Source organism: Lathamus discolor, chromosome Z (genome assembly GCF_037157495.1).
Source record: "Lathamus discolor isolate bLatDis1 chromosome Z, bLatDis1.hap1, whole genome shotgun sequence".
NCBI classification, from domain to species: Eukaryota; Metazoa; Chordata; class Aves; order Psittaciformes; family Psittacidae; genus Lathamus; species Lathamus discolor.
The window spans coordinates 75,881,299-75,899,255 of NC_088909.1; positions in this window are offsets into that span (position 1 = coordinate 75,881,299).

The following is a 17,957-nucleotide window of genomic DNA, read 5'->3' on the forward strand; positions in this document are numbered from 1 at the left end:
CATGAATATGCAGCAGCAACCAGCAGAGAATGAAACCAGTAATGGGGAGTCACACTTCTTTGCACAGACTGTATTCAGAAATGCATATTTTTTATATCAAACAAATAAAAAAACCTCAATTAAGATAATAAAATTACAGTTAAAAACAAAACCAGTGTAATATGATCTTTTATAAAAGTCACCTGATATAAAATGGACTTGTCATTTTATAGTTTTGAAACTTTGAGAAAATTGTATTTTTTTTTTTTAAGGTTATTCTAAAACCTTTTCCAAGCACAGTTCTGAAATCCCCAAACTTCTTTTCCAATGAATCTTTAATGTTAAATATCTTCCATCATTTTATGTATTATCATAGAATGGTTAGGGTTGGAAAGGACCTCAAGATCATCTAATTCCAACCCCCCTGCCATGGACAGGGACACCTCTCACTAAACCATCCCACACAAGGCTTCATCCAACCTGGCCTTGAACACCGCCAGTGATGGAGCACTCACAACCTCCCTGGGCAACCGATTCCAGTGTCTCACCACCCTAACAGGAAAGAATTTTCTCCTTATAGCCAATCTAAACTTCCCCTGTTTAAGTTTTAACCCATTACCCCTTGTCCTGTCACTACAGTCCCTGACGAAAAGTCCCTCCCCAGCATCCCTATAGGCCCCCTTCAGGTACTGGAAGGCTGCTATTAGGTCTCCACGCAGCCTTCTCTTCTCCAGGCTGAAAAGCCCCAACTTCCTCACTGCTCATCAGTGAAAAATGTATATACTATTGATAAAGTTATACAGACAATGTCTTTTAGACAATAGAAACTGTGGGGGTTTCGTCTTGTGATGTGTTTTATGTTTTCTGAAAAAAAAAGCCTATTGAACGTTGAAGATGGCAACTGATATGTATTATTAAGACATTATGCACTTGAATTGCTATCAGTCAGTAATGTGCTGTTCACTCTCTTCCTTAGAAAAGCACCTGACAAATTACTGTAATAATAACGAATAAGGTTGATTTTATTGCACTGTTTATCCTGAATATGACACATGTGGAAAACCAGCAGTATTAACTCAAAACTGGATCAACATAGTCTTGTGTTTCCAATATAACTTTAGAAGTTGCAATAAGCCTTTAGAATTTTTTTCTGCTTTCTGATTTCTGCTACTTCCATTAAGCTCCCAACATTTCCACTGTAGAGATAGAATCTGTGTGATGGTCTGACATATAGTGTAGATCATGCTATTTTTTTCCTCCTCACAAGGCAAACCATCCATCAGATCTAGGGACAGATGCTATGACGATGTGGGACATTTGACACACATGTTCCTTACTTGACTGTGATACAGAAAAGGATAAAAAAAATAGGCAAATGGCAACATGACAATGGACAAAGACTGACAAGGAATAAAAGTGTACCAATACAGGTAGGAGCAGAAATCACATGATCACATGAAACTGTAGCCTGATGGGGAAGGATGAAACACACACTTGAGCAAGGATACCACGCAGCATAATGAGACAGGATACAATTTCTGATGCAGAAGAGAAACAGACTTTGAAGGGTGGAGGAATCCCACCCTTGGGACCTGCAATTATGACTGGAATATAGCTGCTGGAAAGTATTATACATGCTGCAAAGACAAGAACAAAAGGAAACATACATACACAATATATTGATGACATCCAGCTGCCTTCTCTTTCAGGTCACTGTCATCTACAAATCTTATCCTGGAACACTTCCTTTTGCTGAAATTTGTTTGAATTGGTTAAAATTGTTCACCCAAACATCACATGGTCGTGGTAGCCTCTAAAAGAATAAGGAGGAATATAGAGTCTTAAGACATTAGCTCAGATCAAAATGTTCCCAGGTAGGGACAATCAGGGATAGGTTTTGGATACGAAGTTCTGCAGTGTTACTGGAGGAACTAACAGGAATCATGTCACTGTGGAAAGCTGTCTGTCCAAATACAGATAGCTACTAAGAACAGGGTATTGAGATTTTTGGATTCAGCCACACAGAGAGTCACTAAACCTGTAAGAGGAATTGCTATTTTAAATCTGGTAATTTAGATAGAAAAATTGCAAAAGTTATTATAGAAAATAGTCTAATGAAAAAATAGACATTGTGCTGTACCCATTAATCTTTGTGAAGAAAATTTGAAAAGGATCTATAGCCAAAGCCTATAATATAATCATATGAATAAATATGATGAAATACACATAGCAAAAGCAAAACAAAAAGAATAGTTCTGCAGTGAGGAGGGGTTTGAGATGAAAGAGTGTTTATATACTGCTGGGAAATCATGTAAAGGTTTTTTCTTTTCCCCGTAAAGAAAGGTGATACGGAATATGAGGACAAAGTCAAAACTAGGAACAGTGCTCATGATACTCAAGACATGGAAAGGAAAGCAACCATGCAACGCAGAAGTCAGTAGCTTAAGTCAGAAGGCAGAAAGCTATTCATCCATCCATCCACCCCACAACATCAACAAGTTTAAAAAACATAAAAAAAAAATCTGGCAGGGTAGCTTGATCATATGTCTTTTGTAAGATAAATGTGAAACATAACATAAGTAAAGTTGAAAATATTTTTAGCTATCAAAGCAGTAAGACTTTGGAATAACCTTTTTAGTGCAGCAGAGCAAACAACTTATATAGAACTTTGGTGGGTCCTGAGAGGCATATAAGATTAATTAGAGGATGATGTTCCTTGCCACGGGGGTATGTTCCATTCACAGATTTCTTTTTGTCTTTCCCTTTTGTTATCTTCACACACTAAATTTGAAGATAGGTTGCTCAAAAAGAAGTGAAGGGTGCTTTTGGCATGCAGAAGCCTCACAGAAGATTATACTCAAATATCTTTAACTTTACTTGGGCCCTATACAGAGTCTGCAGAGATAAACTATAGGATAGGCATTTAGGAAATAAAATTTAACACAGAAATTATTGGAAAAAACAGATGTGGAAACTGGCAAGACTTGGTTAACACAGATCCCACTTTATTTACGTCCCGCAGAACTAGGCTACCTCTTAAGAAGGGAAAGAGAAGAAATAGAAGTAGAATGCAGGCATATCCAGGGAGAAAAAAAAAAAAATGAAATTTTTAAGTACTTAAGACTTAGAGCAAAATGAGGAAGAAGAAATGATTGATAGAGAGGTTAATAATAAAAGAAATGCTTGTTTTTCTTTACTGTTTATTTATTTCAACTTGCTTATGACTAACATCGATATAAAAAAAATCAAGTGGTGATAATTTCGGTCTGTATTCACAATTTAGTATTATTATTCATGTAATGATTAGGAACAATATGTTTATAACTATACATCGGTTTAGAACTTCACAAGAGAGTAAGATAGCTTTATTTTCTGAAAAACTCAGGTAAAAGTCAAGGCCAAATTCCTCTTCTCCAAACATCTTTCTTAACTGGAATGTTGTCAATCTGATGGTGCTCTGCAACCATTACCAGCCAACAGGCAATGTGTTTTATTTTAGGCCTCAATGAGGACAGTATCAGAAGCACTTCTTCTTATCACAGGCAATGTCTTTCAGAAAAAAATAAAAAAGATCCACAAACCGTTTAACTACATCCTTAAAAATTACAACAAAAAGAAAGCAAAATTGTCCATAATTAGCTGTTTGGTTTGGTTGGGTTGTTGGAGGGCTGGGGCTTTTTTTGGCTTTTGGGTTTTTAATAATTGGAATACCTTAGAATCCATAACGGTAAGTTCCAGGACATCTATTAATTGCTTCATGTAACGGACATATGCTTTTGGAAATTTTTTTAATTTGCAATTTGCTTCATTAAGTCAGTAGTACGCTCTAACTCCATATTATTATCTCTTCTGTAGCTGAAAGGTAATTACACTTAAACGATATCTGAAAACACAAATTAGGGATAGATAGTTGTAATATTTATATTACATTTGTGTCCAGCAATATAAAAATATATTTACTGCCATATAAATTTGTGTCTGTATATAGATACTTAAAATCAACAACTATAAATATGATTATTTATATCTATGCTTTCAAACTGTTATTTTAACCATTTAGGAAATTTAAAATTACTCTGCTCTTAACAAGCATTGAGTGTATGAAGAACCATAAAAAAAGAGCTAAGAACAATTAAGAGCACGTATTTGTATTACAAATCTTAAAGAACCATGCATAGTAAATTGATAGAAATACTAAATTTCACCATTTTCTATTAAAAAAACCTAACTCCCTACCTCTATCTGTTTAAACAGGAGGCTGTGACCACACAGCTATATAGGAGATTATCTGTGTGGAAGAGAAGACAGAAAGATATGAACCATAACTATCAAATTACTTTTTAATTTGATTTTGGGAATGTGACATTAGATGTCAGTACTGTATCTTCTAATTAAGAACAATGGCTCATCTTTCCTAGTCATGTGTAGTTCTTGTCACTAAGAAACAACATCCCTTATCCTCAGAGCTGAAAGCAATAAAAAGCTTCAGCATTGTCCTTCTACTTCTGTGATCCTTTGCAGTCCAGTATGTATTTTGTATTAATTCTACGAGGGAATTTGTTGGATTTAGTATTCTCTGATTTAGCCTACAGATGACATTCTGCCATAGAAAAATTACCATCAAAGACTTCAATACTGGAAATCTAAGCCTTACTTTTCACAACAGATTTTAAAGCAAATCCAAGTAAAAAAAAAAAAAAACCCAAAACAACAGCAACAACAACAAAACACACCAAAAAAATACACAAACAAAAAAAAAAAAAATCACAAACAAAAAAACCCACATTAAGCCTCCCCCTTAGAAACAAACAAACACACAAAAAGACCCCATAAATAACTCCATATTTGAGGGCCAAATAAGAAAATTGAAATGAAAAATAAAGTCCAGTTTCTATAAAGAAACTGTAGTGCAAGAGATTGCCACATTTGATAATTAGCCAGGAAACAGATTAGGAAAGCTAAAGCCGTGACAGAACTAAGTTTGTCCAGGGACATTAAGAGTGAAAAGAAATGCTTCTATAGGAAACACTTTTTTCTTTTCTTCTATAGGAAGCTGGGGATAAAACGAAGAGAAAATATAAGCCCTCTCCAGAAAGAAATGGGAGACCTGGTCACCTGCACATGGAGAAAGCCAAGGTACTCAATGACTTTTTTGGCTTGGTCTTCACCAATATGAGCTCCAGCTTTGGTGGATAAGGAAAGAACAGCTGACATTATTTACCTGGATTTGTGCAGGGCATTTGACACTGCTCTGCATGACATCCTTGTCTCTAAATTGGAGACACATGGATGTGATGGATGGTCCACTCAGTGGATAAGGAATTGGCTGGATGGTTGCACGCAGAGTTATGGTCAATCGATGTCCGAGTGGAGACCAGTGATAACCAGTGTTCCTCAGGGGTCAGAATCAGGACCAGCACTGTTTAACATCTTTGTCAGTAACATGGACAGTGGGACTGATGCACCCTCAGCAAGTTTGCAGATGACACCAAGCTGTGTGGTGTGGTTGATACGCTGGAGGGAAGGAGTGCCATCCAGATTGAGCTGGACATGCTCAAGAGGTGGGCCCGTATAAACATCATGAAGTTCAACAAGGCCAAGTGCAAGGTCCTGCACCTGGGTCAGGGCAATCTCAAGCACAATCACTCTGGGCAGAGAACGGACTGAAAACACTCTGAGGAGAAGGACTTGAGGGTATTGCTGACGAGAAGGTCAACATGAGCTGGCTTCAGTGCACGCTCACAGCCCAGAACACCAACCATATCCTGGGCTGCATCAAAAGGAGTGTGATCACAGGTCAAGGCAGACAATTCTCCCTCTCTGCTCCACTCTAGTGAGACCCCACCTGCAGTATTGCATGCAGCCCCGGGGCCCCCATTATGAGAATGACATGGACCTGCTGCAGCAAGTCCAGAGGAGGACCATGAAGGGGATCAGAGGCTGAAGCCTGTCTGAAGACAGGCTGAGACAGTTGGGCTTGTTGAACCTGGAGAAGAGAAGACTCAAGGGAAACCTTATAAAAACCTTCCAGTACCTAAAGGACACATAATGACAGAAGAAGGAATGGCTTTAATCTGAAAGAGGGTAAATTTAGACTAGATATTAGGAAGATATTCTTTGCTATGAGCGTGGTGAGACATTGGAACAGGTTTCCCAGAGCATATGTGCCTGCCCCATCTTTGGATTGGATCACTCCAATGCTACATGCTATAAATCAGCCCAAAGCATGGCTAATTACACTTTGCTCCCAGCAAACATAAGAAAGCCATGTACTCAGACAGGCTGGCAGGTGCCTGGAGAGGTCTACAGCTCCAGCCCCGATCCAAAGTAGGCTTAACCAAGGGTTCAAACTAGGCTGTTCAAAGATTCACACAGTCAGGGCATGAAACTCCACAGGAGCTGAACCAGCCCTAGCTTCGCAGCCTCTCCTTGTAGGGCAAGGTCTCCAGTCCCACTGGCTTGGTGGTTTCCTCTCATCTCCAGACAGTTTGTTGGTGTCTTCTCTGCATGCAGGGCAATGTGGTCTGATGAACACAGTGTAGAGGAGATAATCCCTTCCTTGGGTCTTGGGCCTACTTGTGCTCAAATCCCCAGACAATGCTGTCCCTTGTTGCTGCTGACGTATGTGAGTGGGTGCTTCTTAGCTTGCTACCCACCAGGGCCATCATCTGAAGCTGCTTCTTGGTCCTAGCCTGCATCCCACAGGGTTCTGCCTTCCCAGGAAAGATGTTCCTCTTGCAAATTTCTACCAAGGTTACCCTGGATGGCAGCTATATCCTCAAGAACATATGCTGTTCTAACAAAGTTGTTTTGGAAGGTAACACTCCCATATTTTCTTCTCTGTAGGTTGAAACCAAAGACAGAAAAATTTATACACACATATTCCAAAATCTGTGGATCCTACTCTACTATACAACAAACACTGCAGTTTCTAAATAGACACAGAGTATCTAATATCACTTGCAGGTCCTTAGGCACATTTCTTAATTTATTTAAAAATAATCTATTCATTTGTTTAAGATTCATATATGAAGTCCAGATTAATGTAAAAAGATGACAAGTTTTTCCACAACCTATTTTATCACAATTCTTGTTTAAATCATAGAGTGCTGAAGGAAAAAATAAGTTTACTCCTGATGAAGATAACACAACTGGTCAGTGATGCATGCAGGAATAAAAGTTATATTGTAAATTTCTTGCAACACAAAAATGAAACAGATTTTTTTTTTTTTTCCCACAGAATGGGTGTAAAGTAAAAAATTCTCCTCATGTAGAAGTTTGCATACAGAATTTTCAGTGGCAAGTGAAGCAACTGGCTCTGAGGACTTAGACCACATTAAACCCATCCTTTGCCCTCCAGAAATTCTCAATAAAAGTCTTCATCCAGGTCTTTGTCCAGAAGCTGCACAATGAGCAAGGAATACGGCATCTAAAACCTGAACTCAGAACACATGGAGTGTTCAAGAGTTTTATTTCTGTGATCCACTCCAACAAAGGGAAAACTCACCTCTGCATAATAAGATTTTTCAGGAGTAAGTACTATATTGAAAAATTAATATCTGGGGATGATACCCCAACTCTCCTTCTTGTCCAAACCTCACTATCTTCTGGTCTTTATTCAGATTCATTCTAATCTTCAACATAAATAGGAATGATAAAATATACCTATCATAGTACATTCATATTCAAAAAAGAAGCTTGTTCCAGTGCCCACACTATTTAGCCTGAGGAACAAGAAAGAACAAACATTGTTGCTACTGAAGGAGATAGGTAAGAATGAGCAAAAAAATACAAGGAATAGAAATAGCTTCCCATTCAAATAGTAATCTCTCTGCAGAATGGTAAATAACTAATACTCTTTGGATAAGACATTGTAGGCATAAAAGGTCATTCACACAAGATGATGCAAGAATTCAGTATGCTTATTCCGAAAGCAGACTCCAGCAACAGCCTCTGTGTAGCAGAAAAGGTATTACAGTAGATAGTAATTTCAAGGCTAGATATCATATGTCCTATAACTAGCAGAACATTTCTGATAAACTCACTGTTCAGACTCTACCAATAATCTTTTGCTGCTTGCTTTCCCAAAAGTCTGCATAAAATATGGTATGATCAGACTTACAAACATCTTGTCATAAGGCATTATGAATTACTGCCAACACATTTGGATACAGGCCTCCAGTACTAATCTGAAAGCTACAAGTAAGGAATGAAAGCCATGAAAAGCATACAAGAACAAAACTGAATATGAGCTTCAAATAAGGATTTAGTAAGACAATTATGGAATGTTAATTAAAAGTTTAAATGTATTCATCCAGATTTAACAATTCAGTATGTGGCAACTGGTTATTGAAACCATATTGTGCTTCATAATACTGCAATTGAAGAAGAGCAATTTAGGATTTACTCTGATTCATTCATAGCTTTTCAAGGAATTACCATTCAAATGTAGATATTAGGAGCAGAGTAAATACTACAAAACATTTCTGCAAGCAGACACTTGATTCTGACCATGTACAGGCTTTAGCAATGTCTACAGCCTCAGTTGCTGACTTCTTTGGATGACCATGGAAACACATGAGCTTCATCTGCAGGAATGCTCATACACAGTCACTTCTAAAAGTTTATGCTCTTGAATACCATCACTACAAGCTTCATGGCAACTATGAGATGAGGATCATATTAACATCCTTATAAAAAAAAAAGGGGGGGGGGAATAAAAAAAAAAAAAAAAGGAAAGTGATAGGGCAAGGGAAACAGACTTTCTGGCACTGCCAGTGGAGATGTTAGAATCCAAGCCTTCTGATCACTGGTGTAAACTGTGTGCTCATCTACCACTGATACTGAAATTGGCAGTGTCTTACTTAACACAGCTCAGGAACACGAGTTTCCAAAACTCTTCATCAGTGCCCTAGAACAGAAGCAACTCAGTAAACCAGTCCAGGATATTAAGGTACACACGACAGTTACAAAATATGTAGGCATACAGGCTTACTTTCTGGCGAGCAAACTAAATTTAGACTCTAATCCCTGCCAGTGATTTTTCAGTAGTGTAATTTTTCTAGGAATAATTCCCTGGCATAGCTTAGTGTGACTCAAAAAGGAAAAAGTTTAAGCATTTCTAACATTTTCTAATCCCTCCAATACGCTGCCTCTCCCTTAGATAGTCAAAGCTCCCTAGGCTGTATTCTTCAGCCCCCATCCTCAGGAGGTAGCCTGCGCCTCTGTAAACAGGGAATGGAAAAAAAAAGTAATCCCCTTCATTTGCAGCGATGCTGAGAGGCAGTGGCAAAGGAGTCTCTACCAACTGTAAGAGGCAGTGTTGATCCCGAAGTCTCTGTGCCTATATTCAGTGCAGCTAAGGAAGCTCTGTACAACTGGGAAGTAAGAAAAGTGTTTTGAAAAGCCTGTGATCCTAAAGCATCACAGGCCATTATTCAGAAGTCTCATTATGACCACCAGAAAAGCACATCTGGAAGAGTAAGTTGTGGCTTGCTCCTCTAGTCTGTTTCAGACAACTTAATATTGAGTATCTGCTAAAATTTCTACATTATTTCATGCTTCTGAGCCTCAGGATGCAAAAATGACATCTAGATAAGCATATGCACATTATAAAGGCGTACTGTGTGTACCTGTATCTGCAATTAGGTATATCTGGCATACACGTATTATGTATGCACATACAATAAAAGAAAGAAAACTAACAGAACTTCAAAGGTATACCAGCCTAACACAGAAATATGAAGTTATGAGGAATGGTAGACCTGCAAGCAACTATATTTATGAAACCGCATTTTTTACTAGTGTGATCAGTTAATACTTATAAAATAGAAAATCAGCAAACATTTGCCTAGCAGTAAAAAAAGACATTCTTAGTCAAGGATGCAATCTGAGTTCAACAAAAAGAGCAATTTTCTCCAAAACATTTAAATGAGTAACTCATTTCATCATCACTAGTTATTAAACGATTATATCTCTTTTCATTCAGGCTTCGCCTTTAATAAAACAAGGTGAAATTCAAGACCTCAGGTAGAACAGCAAGTTTGGAATACCTCAGGTCAGTATCTGTCTAGCTTGCTAGAGACCTTTTATATTATTCTTTCATCTATCTTCACCCATTGTACCTTACTTAATAAATTCCATTAAAAGTACTATATAATTTTTGCCAACTATATAAAAAGGGGGAATTGCACATTTAAATGAAGAAGAGAATCACACAATCTGCAATCAAGGTTCCATTTAACTGAAAAAAATGAACAGGCTGTTCCCATCTCTAAAGATACAAGATGCTCATAGCAATGATGTTTAACCTGTGGCCTTAGGGGCATCCTGTTACTCTAAGGAAATCAAGCGCTTAAGGCATGAAAGTGAGCTTCACAAACCATGTTCTGCCATGCTATGCAGTTGCTACAGATGGTGGCTCAGAAGTTTGCGCTGATTTATCACTGCTTTTCTTAATATCCCAGACAATGCTTCCATTTGACTTGGATCTCTCTGAGGGCATTATTTGCCAGAGAACTCTTAAGCAGTTCCTGGTCTCCTAAACAATCCTGTGTGTAAGTAGAAATAAAGACAATTCTGCTTTACAATCCCCAAAACTGAAGTCAATCTTATGTTTTTTTTCCAGGACAGGTGCATTCTTTTCAAATAATTGGGTTGGCAGCAACATACACAGGAGTATCTTAATTTGCACCAGGGAGATCTGTTCTTTAGAAAGAGTAAACACAATGTAAGTCTGAAGGCAGACAAGAGTCCCTCTTATCATCAAAGCATTTTAGCCTTTATCTATCATGTCAGCAGTTCCATGGGGCAGGTCCTGTAATTCCTGTGGTCTTAACGCTTTCCCATCCCTAGGGAACTCAGAGCTGGATTCAGCAGCACTGTTTTATAACCATTTAGAAATACACGTTCTGTAGCTGAGAAGCTTGGAAATTCCTTAGTCAACAGGCTGAACTCTATCAATACACATCACATAATTCAGAGTACAAAGGAAAAAAAAATGACTCAGAAATAGCATAAATAAAATATTCATTATATTCTAATTCTGAAAATTATCACCTCCATCTGGAATGCCTAAGCAGTACACTGTAAATACCAGAATCAACTGATACAGAGGAAATAAGTTTCAGTCACCCATCTTGGATTTTCTTTACTATATACAGGGCTGGCTTTCATTCTGACTTTTTAGGTAAAAGTTTTAAATAATTTCTTAGTAAAACAGTTACTTTTAAAAAGCTGCCTCAGGATTCATGAATCCCAAATAACATTATCCCTTCCTTTCAGGAGCACATAAATAGGAACTCTCAGAAAACTGTAGAAGAAAAATATTTGGGATGCTCTTTAAACTACGAACTTCCTTAACTCTAAGTTTTGATCCAACTAAGCAGTCTAAATCCATGTACTCCATTATATTTTAATTATTTTGCCTTAGTTCTTGAGTTATTTTCAGTATTTTTTCCAGAAAAAGAAAGAAAACCAACATAATCTAGGAACTGAGAAAATGATGAAAATATAAATCTTCTCTGGTTTCTAGTAATTTACCCCCTCTGCCCACCTAAAGTTAATGATGGTAGAACTACACTAAGAGACTTGCAGTTCACTGCTTATATTGAAATGGAAACTGTAATACCCGATGGCTACAGTTGTAAAAGGCTAAATCACATCAGTTGCAAGGGTGGAAATATAATTGAAAGATAAGGGAAGCACCTCTATGAGCTATTTCGGTGTGGAAGATAAAGCCCACAGGTTGTAGAAACAAGGTATCCATTATGGCAGAGTAAAAATGGTGACATCATGTTCTATATTCTTCACTGGAAATTAATTATTTAATTACCATAAGTTAAGATATTTGGGCTAAATTACACTCTTTAACACACAAGCTTGCAAACAATTGCTTAAAACCGCCTCACAAACAGGTAGTGTAAGCATTTCCTCATTAAGCATATATTGTGTGGTAACTGGTTACAAAAACAAAAAGCTCTTTTGATATCAAGAAAAGTAGATGTTTTGACATTAATGTCTGTGAGCCTTTGAGTCTGTATCTGTAAAGTAGGAACAATAGCTGTATTTTCTGCAGAAATTTAGGTAAACAAATTCACTAATACTAAAGAAACAGAATTTTAGAGTGAGTGCCAGAGAAAAGCTCTTGCTAAAATTAATGCTTGGCTTTGAAATAAAGTCTCATAGCACACAGCATACAACTCTTGACTCCCCATGCATAGTTAAAATATTTCAGACAAAATACAGAAAAGACACTTCAAGTTCTTCCACACTATGTGTTCCGTAACTGAATCAATAATGCAGAGAAAACTGTATGTGCTTCTGTAGTTGAAGATGTTGTCACAAGAAGATTAGGTTGGAATAAATGTTCTTTAAGTCATACTTTAATGAAGATTGCAAAGTGATTTTTTTCTGTCTGATATTCTTTCAGTGTAGTTGTGTTTTCATATATACATAGCTGCACAGAAAGATGACAGGAATGACACAGGATCTTTGTGAAATACACTTATAAACAAGCACTTATAAACTAAGATCAGCATAACTCAGAAAAATAATTAATCAGTTCACTTGTACCTAGGAAAACTTGTAATAAAATACTACTTTCTTCTTTGGACCACAGAGAATAAATGGTTTTAATGAGTAACAATTTCAGCCATATGTTCTTGCTGAGTGGATGAGGGTAGCAAAAGACCAGCACTCTATTCAATGAATCTTTATTTTCCTGGCAATAAAGCAGTTGTTTGATATGATCCTGAACTGCCATAAAATTACCCACAGTGGTAGAATGAAGTGTTGGTTTTGCTTGATCTGAATTCTCTTTTAGCAGTTGTAAAGTATTAAGTACAAATTCTCTGAGAGCAGATGGATTAGCACGAACACAATGGATTGTTTAATACCCTCACTCCTTTTGTTAACTGGATTCTTTGACCTGAGCAACATGACTTATCAAAAGACATCCAGCCCATCCTTCCAAAGTCCTAGCTCTATGTGCTCCCACCAATGACTATTGGCACTAAGGAAGGTAACATCAGGCATTGCTCTCTGAGGCGATGAGAAAAAGTTGATTAAAAAGGCAGTAAACATGGCTGTGCCAACATTTAATTATTCTAGAACCACTTTCCTTTTCATTTTCTATCCTAGAGTCTTTATTTTAAACTTTAATCCCTAAAACACATCACCCATTCATAGTAATATTAGATACTAATGCACCACTAATTCTGTTAAACTACAATGTGTTGGACAAAATAATACCGGACCTATATATTTACTGCAATTTAAAATCACTTGGCTTGCCTAATTTGATGTTAAAACATGATTAAGTATGACTCCCGAGTTCTTTACTTCCACATTCTTTTCTTCAAAAATATAAGAGAATTAGCTGCTAGACAGACATGAAATCCTTCAGACCTGAAAAAAAATATCTTGCCAGGCATATATACAAGAGAGTGAAAAGCGATTTTTCATAAAATTGTTTCCCTATTTCTTATATTCCATGGTGCATTTTATAAAATAAGTCTTTACAAAGTATTACTTCTTTTTACATATCCTGTGAATTTCTTTAATCATATTTAATGAAAAAAAAAATCACTTTGCATGTGCAAAGCAAACAATGCTAGCAAATTAGACTGCCAAAATTCTGAACGAGAAAAATTTTCATTATAAAGCAAAAGACCAACGTATGTTTATTTTGAAAAAGTCCATATTTAAAATAATGAATGCATTTGACACTCATCCTATGAACAGCCTTTTTGTACATGGAATTTCCAATATTTTTCCGGTGGCATTTTTATGCAGCAAATCTAGTTTTGTAACTCAACTGATGAAGCAGAATGAAAGACCTATCACAAAAATCCGTATTCCTGCAAACATTTCTGATGAAATATTTTGGGATAATAGAAGATTCCTACCAGATCTTCTGTTTTGTGGTTATGCAGCAAATCAGATAGGAAATCATCATGAAGACTTTCTCTCCGAATCAACGTAAATTCACGAAGGAAAACTGCTCCTTGATTTTGGTCTCCGTGAACCTAAAAGGAAAGCGTCATAACAGGAAAAGCAAAATTTTAATACTGTCACAGATACAATTGTAATATCCAGATAAATCAGACTGGAAGATTAAATTGTCCTTTTATGGTCCTTTATTCCATTACTAAACTCATTCTAACTGGTCAGTATTGCCACTAATGAAAACAAATTGGATGTAGCCTTGGGTAGGATGGTTTAGTGTGCGGTGTCCCTGCCCATGACAGGGGGGTTGGAACTAGATGATCTGGAGGTCCTTTCCAACCCTAACTATTCTATGATTCCATGATTTAACGAAAGTTAAAAAGTTACTTGATAACTGCCATTTACACGAGATTCTGCTGCAGAGTAAGTCTCCATGTTATTACTTATGGTCTATAAAGTAGAAAACAGTTAAAAACTCTTTTGTGAAATAAATTAATATTTAGAGTTTTATTTTTACTTTATGAAACTGATCATATTTGTCCAGCATTTTGAATGTTCTATCATAAGAAGTGAAAGCTTAAAACTTCTGAGGGATAGAAAAAAAATATGTATAAGAACTTTGGCTAGCAAACTCAAATATGCACATGCACTCTAAATCATTTAGATTAACTTTACACCTATTTTTTTTAATCTCAGGAAGACATATAAGCTATTGAGAAAGAGGTTGTTTCTTCACTACATGTCTAACCAACACCTATCAAGATGTCGTAGGTACTATTATGGTGTTGTTATAGTTTTTGGAAAGAAATAATGAAAACAAATCTACATCATTCTTCAAACTTCAACATCCTTTCTTTTTTACTTTGATTATCCAAGCCAAATGATTATTTTTTTTTTTTTTTTAGGTATAGAGAAAATTTTAAATAGTGGAAACTGTTGAAATATCAGGGAGGTTATCTTACACGTTAATGGAATATGTGGCTTTTCATTAGACTGACTGTAAAAAATTTCCACTATAGGTGAAACACCCATAAAGTTTGTAAACAACCAGAAATTGGAAGTATATTGTCAACTGAAAATCTAGTAGATTCTTTTCAGTTTTCAACACTTCACAACGCATTGTGAATAAAACTCAGCCTGAGAATAGTATATTTTACCAAATGGCTAAGAATATCTTGTAATTTAGTATTTAACAATAGAGACTGCAATTCTCGTATGAAATAGGCAAGAGTAATAATCATAGATAACTTTTTATGTGAGATACTGATTTACGTTCCTATAAAGGTATAAAAATACACATGCATGGTAATTGTGGCATTTGGAATTTCTGGTTCTCTTTTTTTGTTTCTCCATCATATGACAATCACAAATGGCAGATAGGATATTTCTTCTTCTGTTTAAGATGACACAAGACTTTTAAATGAACTGTTGTTATTACTCACAAGTGCTATATTACTAAATTTATTTTACTAACAAGAAAGTCCACGCTCTGCTGCTTTTATTATGACTGTTTATTGTATTAATCCTTCTGCATACCCCCCAGATGCCATATATATCCTAGTTTTACTTATCCTAGCTGACAAGTTCAGAGAAAAAAGAAGGACCTGGGAGTACCATGAACATGATGTGTAGGATGCGGTGGGAGAATGAAGTATAGATTTGCCTTGCCACACCCTACAGGTGAGCTGGTACTGCTGTTTGGGAGGAGACAACCCTCCTTGCCAGCTGGGAAGTGAGATCAGAACTGCTGCAGACCTAGTGCAGCTATAATGAGGTGACTAGAAGGAGATGAGCTAATAAAACTAAAATGGGAGATGGGAATACCTGAACATGAAGTGGGTAGTGGGAAGAAGTAAGAGTCCCTAAATCCAAGCTTTACGCTGATTAACATAGCAGACTTTCACATAAGCCTCTTGTCTGTAGCAGTAAAATATAGGGCACCTAATTCCTTTGGTTACTTTGAGCCCCTCTGCTGTAAATTTTAAGTTAAACAAACAAACAAACAAAAAACAACAACCAAACAAACAAAAACCCCAAGACTTTCCACAAAACGAACAGTGTTACAAGTTTTAAAATTTATACCTAGTTTCCCATCTTGTGGATAACACTGAGAGACACACCTACTGATATTTCTCTTACGTTATTGAGTCATGGCAATGAAGAATCCTCAGGGATGTGCGAGAAAGAAACATGCATGTGTCCAAAAGAAAAAGAAGTCCTACTACTGAAGCATGTTCATTTTGCAATAGCTATTATGGACAAACCATTATCTTGTAAATAAAAATGTCCCTGAAATAGCTTACATTTCATAAAAGATTTTCAGCCCAGGATTGGCAAAAGATGTTTAACAATTTCTATTTCAAGAAAGAAATCCTGTACTTATATTTTACTTTTAAGTAACAGTTTCTACTTATATTAAGCATTTATTGGTCAGCAAATATAATGTAAAATTATGATGAATTAGGTTTTTGTACGGTTTTGTTCTTCTGATATCAGAAGTCAAATTACAGATAGTGTGAAAAGTCGCTTCCTCACCAATGATGCACATTCCTACTTGGCATTTTTCCCCCATAAAAATATGTGCGGATTCTGCAAAATCTTTTTTTTATAAGAGGAGTCAACTTACTACAATTTCAAACTGTTTTTCAAAAAGAAATGAAACCTACAGAGGTATCGTGTTATCTGCATAAGTCATTAATATTTACCATAAAGACTTCATAAAGAATGCATTTGCGGTATCAATAATCTCAATAATGTATTGCTAACCTTTAAAACTTGACTATTTACCATATCAATATTAAGATTTTTAACTGCTGGTAGTTACATGGGAGTGAAGCAGATGCCAGAAGCACTACTCAGGAAGAATAGAAAGGCTAAAAGAGTAAAAAAAAAAAGATATTGGAAAACTGAGGATGAACCAGAAATAAACCCCAACAGAAGCAGTAATGAAAGCATTAATTTTATTTTTTAATAAAAAGTCTCAAATAAAGTCTCAAAAAAAAAAAAAAGAAGAAGAAAACTGAAAAACATGCTATAATCTAAAAAATGTTATTCTCCTCTTGATTTAGATTGTGCACTTTTCTGTAATTCCTCCTAGGTTCACTGTAATTTATACAAATGCTGATGAAACTTAGTCCTAGCAGACTACAGCCATACTTACTGAGAGAGCTGGAATCAATCTGTTTAAGATGAGTGTCAGTAAATTGGATTAATATCTGGAAAGACTGTTTTCCATTTTTCAAGTTTCCTTAAAGTCTTGGCTACATATAGACCATCATTTCATTCTCTCAGGAAACCTGTTATCATTGTAACACAGCCACCGTATCTCTCATCTCTGTTCCTCCATTTGTGACAAGGCCAGCTTAGAAAACAACCTCCAAGAATAAGGCAACTGAACCTTTCTTAAGCAGTGAGAAAACCATACAAAGAAAGAGTGGCCTAGCAGAAATCTGACCCTTAGCAGCGGCAATCGTCTGCAGCAATATGTGGCTTTTCAAGAACCTGCAAAGAACACTGAAATGAGGTTTTGCTAAAGCATACGTGAAGATTAGCAGCATAGCACTGAAGTTTCTCAGCATAAGGAATGTATCTGGGTATTCAGATGCCCAACTGACATTACAAAGGAGACTTTTATAAAATTGAGGTGAGACAAAATTCCAGCAAATATCTAAGCAATGTTTTTCTCATTTTAGCTCAGGTCCCATGTCTCTTAAATCACTGCAAAAAATTAGTTGTTCCATTAGATCCAGTCATGTAAGTCCATATTGTAGAAATCTTTGAGGACAAATACAGAATTAGAAAATAAAAGACGTAAGACAAACCAGACAGTGGGAGGATGCATTCCAGCTAACAGTCTAATTTTTCTTTTCCTTGAGTACTGTCCCACTATGGAAGTAGCTTAATTAATTTTGCTGTGACCAGCAGTAAACTACTAATAATAATTCTTTGTTAGCATGGTTTAACTTTGCCAAATTCAAGACACATGGAAATGACTACACAGGCCAGGAATCTGATGCAAATAATCATGGTAC